Genomic DNA, 16038 nt, shown 5'->3' with positions numbered 1-16038 from the left:
TTAACTCACATCTTCAATCATTCAATTCAATCTCGTTATTTTCCATCGGACTTTAAACTTGCTAACATTGTTCCTATCCCAAAAAGTAATTCCTCCAACGACGTGAACAATTTCCGTCCAATATCCCTTTTATCCGTGGTTCCGAAAGTGTTTGAAAAGGCGATTCATGCACAGCTACTTAGTTACTTGGACAAAGAAAAGCTTCTGACGTGTGATCGTCAGTCGGGCTTTAGACCAAAGCATTCAACTTGTACGTGCTTAACCGAGTTCTCCGACCTTATTTACGATAACCTCGATAAAGGGCGACTGACAGGTACAGTATTTTTAGATTTGAAAAAGGCCTTCGACACTATCCCACATGATCTTCTATTAACGAAGCTGTATTGTTTTGGTATTAAAGAGGTGGAGTTGGCATGGTTTGAATCTTACGTAACAGGTAGACAACAATGTGTCACATTTAGGGGAGTGACGAGTGATTTTCTTCCAGTTTATGCGGGGGTTCCGCAGGGATCCATTTTAGGTCCCCTACTATTTTGTATGTATATCAATGATATAGCTTACCTTCCTCTTCACCCCCAAACAAATATATCCCTTTATGCAGATGATACTGCCGTCTTTTCCTCAGGGTTTGGCGTGAAGTCAGTGCAAAAACAGCTTCAAACAGATATACATGTGTTAAGTAAATGGTTTATGGAAAATAGAATGGTGGTTAATACAAACAAAACAAAAGTAATGTTATTTAAATCCCGAAAGAAAAAGAGTTTCTCCGAGTTAGAAATTACCATGAACGAGAAAAGACTTGAGAATGTTGCAAAGTTTAAATACCTCGGTGTGACGGTTGACCAAAACCTCGACTGGTCTCCTCAGGTAAATGAAGTTATAAGAAAAGTTTCGTATGTTACAATGTGTATAGGTAGAATCAAGCATTGCTTAACAAAAGATATGTTAATTCAATTATGTTATTCTTTGATTCTCCCTCATATTGATTATTGTTGCACTGTATGGTGATCCTTAACTAAGAAGAACATTCATAGACTTCAAATATGTCAAAATAAATATTCTCGTATGGTATTAAATGCAGATTATAGAACACCAACAATTAGTTTATTAGATACACTGACACTGCAATCCATTGAAAAGAGATTAGAATATCAGTATTGTATATTTGCCTATAAAATAGTTAATGACGCAGCCCCATCTTATCTTTGTAGCCTTCTATCCCGACGTAATGTTATATATCCTACCAGACATGTCCTAACAAATCAGTTATATTTACCTAAGCCAAAAACAGACAATAAGAAACGCTCCTTCTCATACTCCGCTTGTAAAATGTTCAACTCACTACCAATTTCCGTTCAATCATCCCCTTCATTACCAGTTTTCAAGAAACGCCTCCGGCTTCACCAGTCTATCTTTTCATTTATCTATTATTTCATATGACCACCACTTGTATTATGTCGTACTATGTTTTCATTTGTTTTTTTTTCTATTTGTATATAATTATGTTACCCGATATCATTTGTAATTCGTGCTTGATTTTGTAACCTTTGTATGTGATGCAGGGCTCCCTTGCAAAGCAGGCCATTGGGGCTCTGAACGGGACAACCCTGCTTTTAAAGAAAACATGAATAAATAAAATAAATAAATAAAATATAGAACAACAAAATTGCATTGCGCTAAAGATATACGACAAAGCAAACCCATGACCTTGCTTAAGATATTCTGATTTCTAAAATACAAAACTGTGTCCTCCGCGTATAACTGTAAGCTTTTACTAGGTGTTACAAAAAGCATTCCCCACTTTATATCCTTTATGGTTAAAAAAAAGATATCCATCAGATAACACTATCATTGATCTGAGCTATAGTTGAATAGTGTACAATTTTGTTGAAAGTAATTTCAAAATGAAAGCACAAATTGGTTTCATTATATTTAACATAAATTTTTCAGTTAGGTTTCAGATTTTGCTCTATTTACAACCCTCTGTACAGAACTTAACTTTGCACAGGGGTCAATTGGTGTGTATGGGAGTGTGTGATTGACGCTGAGACAATGGTCCTGGACAATGGCCAGGATTTGAATGCTCCGGTATTTATTTATGACCAATTCCACTACCACAGATTGTCTGTATTCATTCTGAATTCTGGTGTATGCAAGCATATGAAAACATATGCCTACTTTTTTTTTTTTTTTTTCATGTGCATGCATTTCACCCATTACCATGAATTCATACTAGCATTGCCCAGGACAATCCGTCATGAACAATAACAAAACATTCATGTGCCTTGGAGCAGAGCTCTGAACAGGTGGTATCCATGTCCATTGTTTACTGTCGTCGTATTTGCACACTCACATATACATCATTAGTTCCCATGTAAAGTTCAAAATTTGGAACCTAACTTTGAAATCAATCATGCATTTCATAAAATTGATAGAGGCGTTCACATTCAAAACTCCTCCAAGTAAATTGTTTAACTCATATTAATTATAGTTTAATTTGACATAATAGTTTTAGAACTATATGAAGAATCAAAAGTTCGAAATGCTATTCGTAATACCTACTACAACAATTTCTACTTGTTTGACCATAATTATCACTGATGTACAACTTGTATAAGGCCCGATGATACAGTTCAATTCAATGCGTGATAAGCGCAAAAGCTTAACTAGCTTCGTAGAAGTCATCGAACTAATGCACCGCCGGCGAAACGTTTGTGATAGTGGAGGCCCAATTCCGGGTATCATGAGCTAACAAGCAAGCAAAAACACACACACACAAAAAAAAAAACAAATACACAAACAAAACAACAAACAAACAACAGCAAAAAAAAAACAACAACAAACAAACAAACAAACAAACAAACACACATAATCTTACTGCGCTCACAATTCAAGGTTTCTTTGTAGTGCCACTTACACGCTTCCGGGGTAAAAAAAAAAAAAAAAAAAAGGGGGGGGGGGTGGCGAGCCCGTTTTTCCCGCTCCCCCCCCCCTCCCCCTGGTTCCGATGGTCATAATATGGTAAGCAAAGGAGGGGGGTCACAAGTTCACCACCTCGTATCTTCCTTGCTAATCTGCTGCACTTTTAACTTTACGTAATATACCCTGAAGGAGACCTCCGAAAGATTTTGAAACTTTTACATTTGAACACATGTGAATTAGTTATTACTACAGAGTTTCAAATTTTATAGTGATTGGGATGACAGATAAAAATGTTGTCTAACCGGATTCTGCTGCGGACAGCAAGACAGCAAGACATTTGATTTTATTCAAAAAGCAGTTGATTTTCGGCATCTTTTTCAAGCACTTTTGAAGCACATGGCAAAATTGCGATGGGTCGGTAATTTGCTGTGGATGATTTTTCTCCAGACTTTTTGGGTAGGATTAGTTTGGAGTCCTTCCATCGTAAGGGAAAACGCCGTCAGTTAAAGAATAATTGAAAGTATATGAAGGACAGAAGCAGTAATAACAATTATGACACTTTACTATGACACTTTACTAACTGGCGTTTATTTGTCTGTGTGGGTGACCACTATCTATATTCCTCCAAAGACCAGGTACATGTATGTGATCATAGTGTAATATTATATCATAGTGTCTCTGATCTGTGTCTTTATTTTGATTTATTTTCTTGATTTAAAATGAGCGTTCAGCCTATGAGCAGCTCCTGTTGGACTCAGACATGCAGAAGTTTAGGTACGCAAACTAAAGATATCAGAGAGCATGTTTCGTAGATTTATCCTAGGTAGATTCTGAAGCTGTACGATATCGGCCTCGAAGAGACATGTTATCAGTGACTTTCCACTACATTATGAAGAACTCTTACTTCTCTTGGAATCTCGTACAAACAGAGGACGAGAAAACCGAAAGTAGCAACACTAAACTAAGTCTTCTGTCATACCGTCTGGAGACAGCAGCATTTCAAGAGCACATTTCATACCATATTTGCTATGCTGCCTCATGGCAAAACCACCCCCGGGTCCATGATGCCCTCAACTTGCAAGTCGGCCCAACAGCTCTGTCACCTTCGCTTGTGGAATACACGATCGCTGAACAATAAAGTGGACTTGTTTGGTGATGCGGTGATGGATTGTCGTCACAGAAACATGGATGTCAGGGGATCATCGAGATGACCACACCATTGCAGAAATACTGAATGCACTTCCTACGCGATTATACGCTGCACCATGTGCCAAGAAACACCAGGACAGGAGGTAACCTTGTTATTTGTCTCCGTAAGTCATTCAAAATTGAATATCAACAAATCTAAAGTATTCGATTTTTTTTTTTGTATTATCGATTTGACATTGACCTCTTCTTTAGGATGTTCATTTGTGCGTCTGGTAGTGATTTTCATAGGCTGCAAATGACAGGAAACAAATGTTCCAGAATTACTTACTTGTTTTAATGAGTTTTCAACATTCCTTAAATAGTTGATACGAACTTTGGATGATATTGTTGTGAATGACAGTGTGACCGTCTCTAGTCCATTGCCTTCAGATCTTGCTTTGCTTGAATGTAAGGTGAATAGTTCCTTGCCTCTAGCTGGTAAAGGTAGTCATAAAGACGCGTAAGATTCGTGACATAGATTTGGAGGCATTTCGCTGTGACATTACAAAATATACACTATTTCTTGCTCCATCGCCTGATCTAGCCTTATTTGTAGAACAGTCCGAGGGTGTCCCCAAGGCCGTGTCACACTTTTTCGGGTTAGCTACGCGGGCTCGTCGTGAGTAGGGATTTTCAAGCACGCAGGAGAATTTTCTGCGAGCTGACAAGAATGTTAGCGGGTTTCGCACAAGTGTCTTACCTGCTAGACGAGTTCTACTTACCTTCTTCGAACGTGCATTCCGTGTAACCTGCGTGAGAGCTTTGAAACCGATCCGTTTTCTGTTACGAGCGACTTACGGGTACTGCGGAGTACCTGCGTTGGAGTAGCCTGCGACGTGCTGCCGGTAGGGTCTCCTACTGGCCAGGTGTTCTGCGTGTAACCCTGCGGGCAAACCCACATGACTCACTCGGAACAAGTTTTGAGGATGCTCAAGGCCTTGCCATACCGTATCTTAGGAAGTTTTGCGGGATGACATGCAGGAAAACAAAATTTCTACCCGGAGCAGCTATCCGTAGTTGGTCCGCACCTGACAGTACTTATAGCGCGTTTCTCGCCCGTAGTTGCCCGGAGGTGCATGGGCACGCAAGTCCGATTTACCCGCCGCCAAGTTTTGAGCATGACCATTTTTTTTTTTCCGGGTGAGTCGCGGGGATTGCCGACAGAGGTCCCAGGAAATCTTTGGCGTTTGAAATTATCCATGTTCTTAGACTTTTTTCTTTTTTAGGATTCACAGAACCATCTCAGTATATTTAAGTATTCATCAAAAACACGAAATAACAGAAGACACGTTTAACTAAAAGGGGCATTCCGTACGTTTTTCATAATTTCACATCATGTGGGCCCTAAAATAAAGACAGATATAGATTTCTGTAGTTTATTGTGGTCCTTGAGCAGAGAAACAAATACTCTAACAAACCTTAACAAATCACCCTGAACAATATTGATGACAAAGCAGCCCCATCATGAGAAGGTCAAGTGGGGGCCACGCAATAACATGTACTGAGCTGACCTACATTATTATGGAAATATGACCCTGTGTCATAAAAAAAGCCAAAAGTTGTTCGCGACCGATTCTGAAAGGGAGGATGTTGCGACATAAATTGTCGGCCCGTCAAAAATTGTCGCCCCCTGAAACAGGCGACAATTTTTTGACGGAGCTGGCGGCTTAAATTGTCGCCCCGTCATAAATAGTCGTATGGCGACAACTTATGATGAGGGCTGGCGGCAAAAATTGTCGCGACAGGGCGACGTATGTCGCAACAGAGGACTATGAGCTTAAAGGTGATGTATAACCTGATTCAAGTGGACTCTAGTGTATATCATAATAACTATTGAAGAGAAAATACACACTCTGGAAAAGTGTGTATCTGGAAAAGTGTGTACTGAGAAAAAAAAAACACTCTGAACCACTGAACAGAATTATTAGTTTATTACGGTCTATTCAAGAGAATAATCTTGCCAAGCCATGTTCTGTCCAATGGATGTCAAAGAACAACAACGACAGCAACACTCAGACAAACTTAAACATGAAGTAAAACTCCACAGCACTACAAATGAAGAACTTATCAAATTTGGCTGAAATTCGATGTTTCTTTTCTTTTTTTTTTAATCAGCAACGTCTATCAGTGACTAATACCAACTTCAGCAGCATTAAACTTTCAAAGGTAATGAGGTGAAATATTCTGTATTTTGAGTAGGCCTAGAGGGCTTTTTAGAAATAACAAAATGACTCTTAGACACTTGCAATATCATATATTTCTTTAAGGAAAAAAGAAGCTCTAAGGAAAAAAGAAGTGCTAACAACATGATTTCCCTTTTATTTTATGACCACAAACGTACTTATTATGTTGAAAAAGAGCTCTTTCAGCAAATATATATATATATATATGTATATATATATATATATATGTATATATATATATATATATATATATATTAAATGGCTAGGTAAAACCACTTCACTTATTCACCGTGTGAATTCTGTTGCACTCGCACCATTTAACAATTCAAAGGGGTGTAATAATCGAATTCCCTCCCACTGAAGATTGGAATTTTCCATGATTTTGGGTTTCCTACACTAAAATCAGAAACATGTTTCCCAAGATTAAAATATGCTATAAAATGGGCTTTGGAGTATCTGCAATCTGACTGGTCAATTGTCATGCATTGACCACCATCCACATCCACACTGACTGACTGAGCCATGCGTCCGGTAGAATCCGAACGCATGGCTCAAGTCTTGTATAGTCTAGTAGGTGTACAGGACGCATGGTGGGTTAAATGGTTGCCTTTCGTGAATTTACGGGCCCGTTTTATAACGCAAATGATGCACAGGTTTATTTCGTAGATCAGTGAGAATTGGATGCTCTCGTTTAAGTTTTGAATAGTCTAAACCCAATCGCTGCGCTCATGAGTTCAAACAGTTTCAAAGTTAAACTCACGCATCCAATTCTCACCGATCCACTTTGTCCCAAGCATCATTTTGTATACCGATCACCGCCAATTACTTGATTTACTTAGGCTGATAAAAAAATTGCTCAATTGTAAAGATAGAAAAAAAGAAGCTAAATTCACTTAATGTCCTCCTACAGCAGGAATCAAAGAAACAAACTTGTACTTAACCACTGTCCCAGGTTATAATGTATGCATGGCCTTTATAGGACCATCGCATCTACTGGACGACAGCGGTGTATGTAAGAGGCTTCCGTCTGTATCAGAGTAGAATCGTAAAGTAAAAGCGATACTAGACAATGCAAAAACCTCCTCCTGTGCAACCCATAATCGTCCCAGTTTGCTCTTTATCCGCAAAGTAGTGCATGTTGTATTGGTACTGAGGACGGCTTATTCCGTGGCAAAGAAAGTGGACTAAAAAGATTTCAACAATCAATACTCACTTTGAAAGGACGAAAAGACAGATAAAGAATCTGGTGGAAAAACTTCAGTATAATGGGCCTCTGAAGTCAAATAAAGTGCAGACAGGCCTGAGCTTTCGGTCACAGCAGATCTTCGTCAGAAAAAAAGAAGAAATACTAGCTTGAAAAGAGAGTAGTATCAAACCCCTTACAATTCAGCATTCGGAAAGACGGTACAACTCTACACCAATACAAAATCCAGAGAGTAAGGTTGCGTGTTGTATGAAGGAAAACAAATAGGAAATGACGGAAAACTGAAAGTATTTCAGCAAGAACAACGATGTCATTACGACAATATTCTTGCCATCTGTTATATGATTTGTTATTCAAGTTTGTGTAGTGTGACAATAACCTGTGTCTAAGAATAGGCTTCCCCTATAAAACCCAAGTTGAATGTACTTCCCAAACTCTATGGTGGAAAACACTGAATTTACTCTCGCGGAATGTGTGCAATGTTTCACATGACTTTGGTTAAGTGTCAGTCTGTTTAAGAGGACTTTATGGCTCAAAAAATGTGCTTTTTGCAGATCAGGTATTGACTTCATGAATGATTTTAAGGTAATCTTTGACTGTGCACTTCACAAAGCTGGAAAACAGGCATTGCATAAGATCAAATTGTAAGAGGGAGCACAACTGCTGATCATTGTAAGAACGACCCAAGTCCAGGACATGAGTCATTTTTACATTCATATTATAGCGCCCTCTCTCATAGCTTCTCTCAGCTCATATAGCAGCCTAATATGTATGATTTAAAGAACGACCCAATCCAATTTGATTCAAAGAACGACCCAAGTCCGTCACACAAAATGGCCTTGCCACTATTAATGTAAATGTTAATTGTCACAATTATAATCCTGTGTTCTAATTTGTTTATAAAATGTTGGCTTCCTATCACAGTGAAATAGAATATTATTGGTCAAGTAAAGAAGATATGATTTCTTTTTTAAGTTTACTGGAAATGACCTTCCCATACATGAACTTGGGTCGTTCTCATATTCAGATTAACTCATTTGTCCTAAATAATAATATTTCATAGCATCGTCTCCATAACAATTGTGACAGCGCCCGCTAATCTGCTTCAAATCGATATATATGTGCATCGAGAACCACAACAAAGGTTATTTGAAGGAAATATTTATCAATTATCGAAACGGTTATAGCGCGCTCTTTGATTTTGTCTCAATTTCTTTTGTAGTAAACATCACTTTCTTGCCAGATTTGACCATTTGAATGCAGTAAATTTGTCGAAACACTGCTCATATTATGTTCTTTCGTCTTCATATGTTCCTAATAGCAGCACAATTTGATTCTGTTTTACCTCGCATGCCAAATTCATGATTTACAACAGAGTAGTTGAATATTATTTTGATGTTTTTCTTTGTTTGTAGCGTATTTTGACTGAGTGCACCCCCATCCGGCGTTTTGTTGAAATTTTGATGGTGTCATTTTTTTAGACCATTATCTGCTGAATATGTGCCAAATTTCAGAGGAATTGGTTGAAAAATCTTGATATTATCAAAGGTCACACTCTGCCTGTCTTTGGCCACAGAGCGTCAAAACCATTTTGGTATTGTTCTGGTTAATGGCTGAAATCTATGACTAACCTACCACTCTGAAATGTTATCATAGCAAAAATGTAATCCTAAGATATATGCCACTTCAAAACGCACATTCAACTTGAACTTGCCACCTCAGGTGGAACCAATAACCCATTTTTCTCGTTCTTGGCCAATGGACTAATCGTCACGATTTACATCATTCCTAGCTTGGTGCTAATTTAGCTTCGCTCAGTACAATAAAAAAGGCAATGGTCATTACCAAAATCTGGAAAGGATGCACTTAATTGGGTGATACGCTATCAGCGTATCACCTATTGTGTTTGTCAAAATCTTGCTTTCTTTCTTGTTATTAGGTGATACGCTCAGCGTATCACCTATTGTGATTGTCAAGATTTCTCTTTTTAAGTAATACGCTATCAGCGTGTCACCTATTGTGATTGTCAAAATCTGTCTTTTTAGGTGATACGCTATCAGCTTATCACCTATTTTGATTGTCAAAATCTGTCTGTTTTCTTATTCTTCTTTGTTTTTGCCACATTTTGTGTCGTGAATATCTCAACAATGACATTACGGAGTAACATGAAATTTTCAGTCAGCATATCTCATGACCATATCTAGCCACAATAAGCACGTTTCTCGCCCGTAGTTGCCCGGAGGTGCATGGGCACGCAAGTCCGATTTACCCGCAGCCAAGTTTTGAGCATGACCAATTTTTTTTTTTTTTTTTTTTTTTTTTTTTTTTCCGGGTGAGTCTCTGGGATTGCCCACAGAGGTCCCAGGAACCTTTGGCGTTTGAAATTACCCATGTTCTTAGACTTTTTTTTTTTTTGATTCACAGAACCATCTCAGTATATTTTAGTATTCATCAAAAACACGAAATAACAAAAGACACATTTAACTAAAAAGGGGCATTCCTTACGTTTTTCATAATTTCACATCATGTGGGCCCTAAAAAGACAATTATAGATTTCTGTAATTTATTGTGGTCCTTGAACAGAGAAACAAATACTCTAACATACCTTAACAAATCACCCTGAACAATATTGATGACAAAGCAGCCCCACCATGAGAAGTTAAAGTGGGGGCCTCGAAATAACATGTACTGAGCTGACCTACGTTATTATGAAAATATGACCCTGTGTCACATAACCAACCAAAAGTTGTTTGCGACCGATTCTGAAAGGGAGGATGTTGCGACCTAAATTGTTGCCCCGTCAAAAAATGTCGCCCCGTCATATTTTGTCGTATGGCGAAAACTTATGATGAGGGCTGGCGGCAAAAATTGTCGCGACGGGGCGACGTATGTCGCAACAGAGGACCATGAGCTTAAAGGTGATGTATAACCTGACTCAAATGAACTCTAGTGTATATCATAATAATTATTGAAAAGAAAATACACACACAAAAGTATGTATCTGGAAAAGTGTGTACTGAGAAGAAAAAACACTCTGAACCACTGAACAGAATTATTAGTTTATAACGGTTTATGTAAGAGAATAATCTTGCCAAGCCATGTTCTGTCCAATGGATGTCCAAAAAAAAAAACAAAAACGACAGCAACACTCAGTCAAACTAAAACATGAAGTAAAACTCCACAGCACTACAAATGAAGAAATAAAAAAATTGTCTGAAATTTGATGTTTTTGTTTTTTTTTATCAGCACCGTCTATCAATGACTATATGCTAACTTTGAAAGCAGCAGCAGCATTTAACTTTCAAAGGTCATGAGGTGAATTATTCTGTATTTAAAGTAGGCCTAGAGGGCTTTTTAGGAATAACAAAATGACTCTTAGACACTTGCAATATCATAATATATTTGTTTAAGGAAAAACAAAGTTCTTAAAGTGCTAACAACATAATTTCCCTTTTACTTTATGACAACAAACGTTATTACTTCACCTATGTGAATTCTGTTGCACTCGCACCATTTATAGTGATGTAATAATCGAATTCCCTCCCACTGAAGATGGGAATTTTCCATGATTCTGGGTTTCCTAAATTCAATTAAGAAACATGTCTCCCAAGATTAAAATATGCTATATAAAATGGGCTTTGGAGTATCTGCAATCTGACTGGTCAATTGTCATGCATTGACCACCATCCACATCCACACTGAATGACTTAATAGCCATGCGTCAGATAGAATCCGAACGCATGGCTCAAGTCTTGTATAGTCTAATAGGTGTACAGGACGTATGGTGGGTTAAATGGTTGCATTTCATGAATTTACGGGCCCATTTTATAACGCAAATGATGCACAGGTTTATTTCGTAGATCAGTGAGAATTGGATGCTCTCCTTTAAGTTTTGAATAGTCTAAACCCAATCGCTGCGCTCATGAGTTCAAACAGTTTCAAAGTTAAACTCACGCATCCAATTCTCACTGATCCACTTTGTCCCAAGCATCATTTTGTATACCGATCACCGCCAATTACTTGATTTACTTAGGCTGATAAATAAATTGCTCAATTGTAAAGATAGAAAAAAAAGAAGCTAAATTCACTTAATGTCCTCCTACAGCAGGAATCAAAGAAACAAACTTGTACTTAACCACTGTCCCAGGTTATAATGTATGCATGGCCTTTATAGGACCATCGCATCTACTGGACGACAGCGGTGTATGTAAGAGGCTTCCGTCTGTATCAGAGTAGAATCGTAAAGAAAAAGCGATACTAGACAATGCAAAAACCTCCTCCTGTGCAACCCATAATCGTCCCAGTTTGCTCTTTATCCGCAAAGTAGTGCATGTTGTATTGGTACTGAGGACGGCTTATTCCGTGGCAAAGAAAGTGGACTAAAAAGATTTCAACAATCAATACTTACTTTGAAAGGACGAAAAGACAGATAAAGAATCTGGTGGAAAACCTTCAGTACTATAGTGGGCCTCTGAAGTCAAATAAAGTGCAGACAGGCCTGAGCTTTCGGTCACAGCAGATCTTCGTCAGAAAAAAAAGAAGAAATACTAGCTTGAAAAGAGAGTAGTATCAAACCCCTTACAATTCAGCATTCGGAAAGACGTTACAACTCTACACCAATACAAAATCCAGAGAGTAAGGTTGCGTGTTGTATGAAGGAAAACAAATAGGAAATGACGGAAAACTGAAAGTATTTCAGCAAGAACAACGATGTCATTACGACAATATTCTTGCCATCTGTTATATGATTTGTTATTCAAGTTTGTGTAGTGTGAAAATAACCTGTGTCTAAGAATAGGCTTCCCCTATAAAACCCAAGTTGAATGTACTTCCCAAACTCTATGGTGGAAAACACTGAATTTACTCTCGCGGAATGTGTGCAATGTTTCACATGACTTTGGTTAAGTGTCAGTCTGTTTAAGAGGACTTTATGGCTCAAAAAAATGTGCTTTTTGCAGATCAGGTATTGACTTCATGAATGATTTTAAGGTAATCTTTGACTGTGCACTTCACAAAGCTGGAAAACAGGCATTGCATAAGATCAAATTGTAAGAGGGAGCACAACTGCTGATCATTGTAAGAACGACCCAAGTCCAGGACATGAGTCATTTTTACATTCATATTATAGCGCCCTCTCTCATAGCTTCTCTAAGCTCATATAGCAGCCTAATATGTATGATTTAAAGAACGACCCAATCCAATTTGATTCAAAGAACGACCCAAGTCCGTCACACAAAATGGCCTTGCCACTATTAATGTAAATGTTAATTGTCACAATTATAATCCTGTGTTCTAATTTGTTTATAAAATGTTGGCTTCCTATCACAGTGAAATAGAATATTATTGGTCAAGTAAAGAAGATATGATTTCTTTTTTAAGTTTACTGGAAATGACCTTCCCATACATGAACTTGGGTCGTTCTCATATTCAGATTAACTCATTTGTCCTAAATAATAATATTTCATAGCATCGTCTCCATAACAATTGTGACAGCGCCCGCTAATCTGCTTCAAATCGATATATATGTGCATCGAGAACCACAACAAAGGTTATTTGAAGGAAATATTTATCAATTATCGAAACGGTTATAGCGCCCTCTTTGATTTTGTCTCAATTTCTTTTGTAGTAAACATCACTTTCTTGTCAGATTTGACCATTTGAATGCAGTAAATTTGTCGAAACACTGCTCATATTATGTTCTTTCGTCTTCATATGTTCCTAATAGCAGCACAATTTGATTCTGTTTTACCTCGCATGCCAAATTCATGATTTACAACAGAGTAGTTGAATATTATTTTGATGTTTTTCTTTGTTTGTAGCGTATTTTGACTGAGTGCACCCCCATCCGGCGTTTTGTTGAAATTTTGCTGGTGTCATTTTTTTAGACCATTATCTGCTGAATATGTGCCAAATTTCAGAGGAATTGGTTGAAAAATCTTGATATTATCAAAGGTCACACTCTGCCTGTCTTTGGCCACAGAGCGTCAAAACCATTTTGGTATTGTTCTGGTTAATGGCTGAAATCTATGACTAACCTACCACTCTGAAATGTTATCATAGCAAAAATGTAATCCTAAGATATATGCCACTTCAAAACGCACATTCAACTTGAACTTGCCACCTCAGGTGGAACCAATAACCCATTTTTCTCGTTCTTGGCCAATGGACTAATCGTCACGATTTACATCATTCCTAGCTTGGTGCTAATTTAGCTTCGCTCAGTACAATAAAAAAGGCAATGGTCATTACCAAAATCTGGAAAGGATGCACTTAATTGGGTGATACGCTCTCAGCGTATCACCTATTGTGTTTGTCAAAATCTTGCTTTCTTTCTTGTTATTAGGTGATACGCTCAGCGTATCACCTATTGTGATTGTCAAGATTTCTCTTTTTAGGTAATACGCTATCAGCGTGTCACCTATTGTGATTGTCAAAATCTGTCTTTTTAGGTGATACGCTATCAGCTTATCACCTATTTTGATTGTCAAAATCTGTCTGTTTTCTTATTCTTCTTTGTTTTTGCCACATTTTGTGTCGTGAATATCTCAACAATGACATTACGGAGTAACATGAAATTTTCAGTCAGCATATCTCATGACCATATCTAGCCACAATAAGCACGTTTCTCGCCCGTAGTTGCCCGGAGGTGCATGGGCACGCAAGTCCGATTTACCCGCAGCCAAGTTTTGAGCATGACCATTTTTTTTTTTCCGGGTGAGTCTCTGGGATTGCCCACAGAGGTCCCAGGAACCTTTGGCGTTTGAAATTACCCATGTTCTTAGACTTTTTTTTTTTTGATTCACAGAATCATCTCAGTATATTTTAGTATTCATCAACAACACGAAATAACAAAAGACACATTTAACTAAAAAGGGGCATTCCTTACGTTTTTCATAATTTCACATCATGTGGGCCCTAAAAAGACAATTATAGATTTCTGTAATTTATTGTGGTCCTTGAGCAGAGAAACAAATACTCTAACAAACCTTAACAAATCACCCTGAACAATATTGATGACAAAGCAGCCCCACCATGAGAAGTTAAAGTGGGGGCCTCGAAATAACATGTACTGAGCTGACCTACGTTATTATGAAAATATGACCCTGTGTCACATAACCAACCAAAAGTTGTTTGCGACCGATTCTGAAAGGCAGGATGTTGCGACCTAAATTGTTGCCCCGTCAAAAAATGTCGCCCCGTCATATTTTGTCGTATGGCGAAAACTTATGATGAGGGCTGGCGGCAAAAATTGTCGCGACGGGGCGACGTATGTCGCAACAGAGGACTATGAGCTTAAAGGTGATGTATAACCTGACTCAAATGAACTCTAGTGTATATCATAATAATTATTGAAAAGAAAATACACACACAAAAGTATGTATCTGGAAAAGTGTGTACTGAGAAGAAAAAACACTCTGAACCACTGAACAGAATTATTAGTTTATAACAGTTTATGTAAGAGAATAATCTTGCCAAGCCATGTTCTGTCCAATGGATGTCCAAAAAACAACAACGACAGCAACACTCAGTCAAACTAAAACATGAAGTAAAACTCCACAGCACTACAAATGAAGAAATAAAAAAATTGTCTGAAATTTGATGTTTTTTTTTTTTTATCAGCACCGTCTATCAATGACTATATGCTAACTTTGAAAGCAGCAGCAGCATTTAACTTTCAAAGGTCATGAGGTGAATTATTCTGTATTTAAAGTAGGCCTAGAGGGCTTTTTAGGAATAACAAAATGACTCTTAGACACTTGCAATATCATAATATATTTGTTTAAGGAAAAACAAAGTTCTTAAAGTGCTAACAACATAATTTCCCTTTTACTTTATGACAACAAACGTTATTACTTCACCTATGTGAATTCTGTTGCACTCGCACCATTTATAGTGGTGTAATAATCGAATTCCCTCCCACTGAAGATGGGAATTTTCCATGATTCTGGGTTTCCTAAATTAAAATCAGAAACATGTCTCCCAAGATTAAAATATGCTATATAAAATGGGCTTTGGAGTATCTGCAATCTGACTGGTCAATTGTCATGCATTGACCACCATCCACATCCACACTGAATGACTTAATAGCCATGCGTCAGATAGAATCCGAACGCATGGCTCAAGTCTTGTATAGTCTAATAGGTGTACAGGACGTATGGTGGGTTAAATGGTTGCATTTCATGAATTTACGGGCCCATTTTATAACGCAAATGATGCACAGGTTTATTTCGTAGATCAGTGAGAATTGGATGCTCTCGTTTAAGTTTGGAACAGTCTAAACCCAATCACTGCGCTCATGAGGTCAAACAGTTTCAAAGTTAAACTCACGCATCCAATTCTCACTGATCCACTTTGTCTCAAGCATCATTTTGTATACCGATCACCGCCAATTAGTTGATTTAATTAGGCTGATAAAAAATTGCTCAATTGTAAAGATAGAAAAAAAGAAGCTAAATTCACTTAATGTCCTCCTACAGCAGAAATCAAAGAAACAAACTTGTACTTAGCCACTGTCCCAGGTTATAATTTATGCATGGCCTC

The sequence above is a fragment of the Diadema setosum genome, chromosome 6 (assembly GCF_964275005.1).
Source record: "Diadema setosum chromosome 6, eeDiaSeto1, whole genome shotgun sequence".
Lineage (NCBI taxonomy): Eukaryota > Metazoa > Echinodermata > Echinoidea > Diadematoida > Diadematidae > Diadema > Diadema setosum.
The sequence above is the reverse complement of the archived record's forward strand: the minus strand, read 5'-3'. Positions refer to the sequence as shown.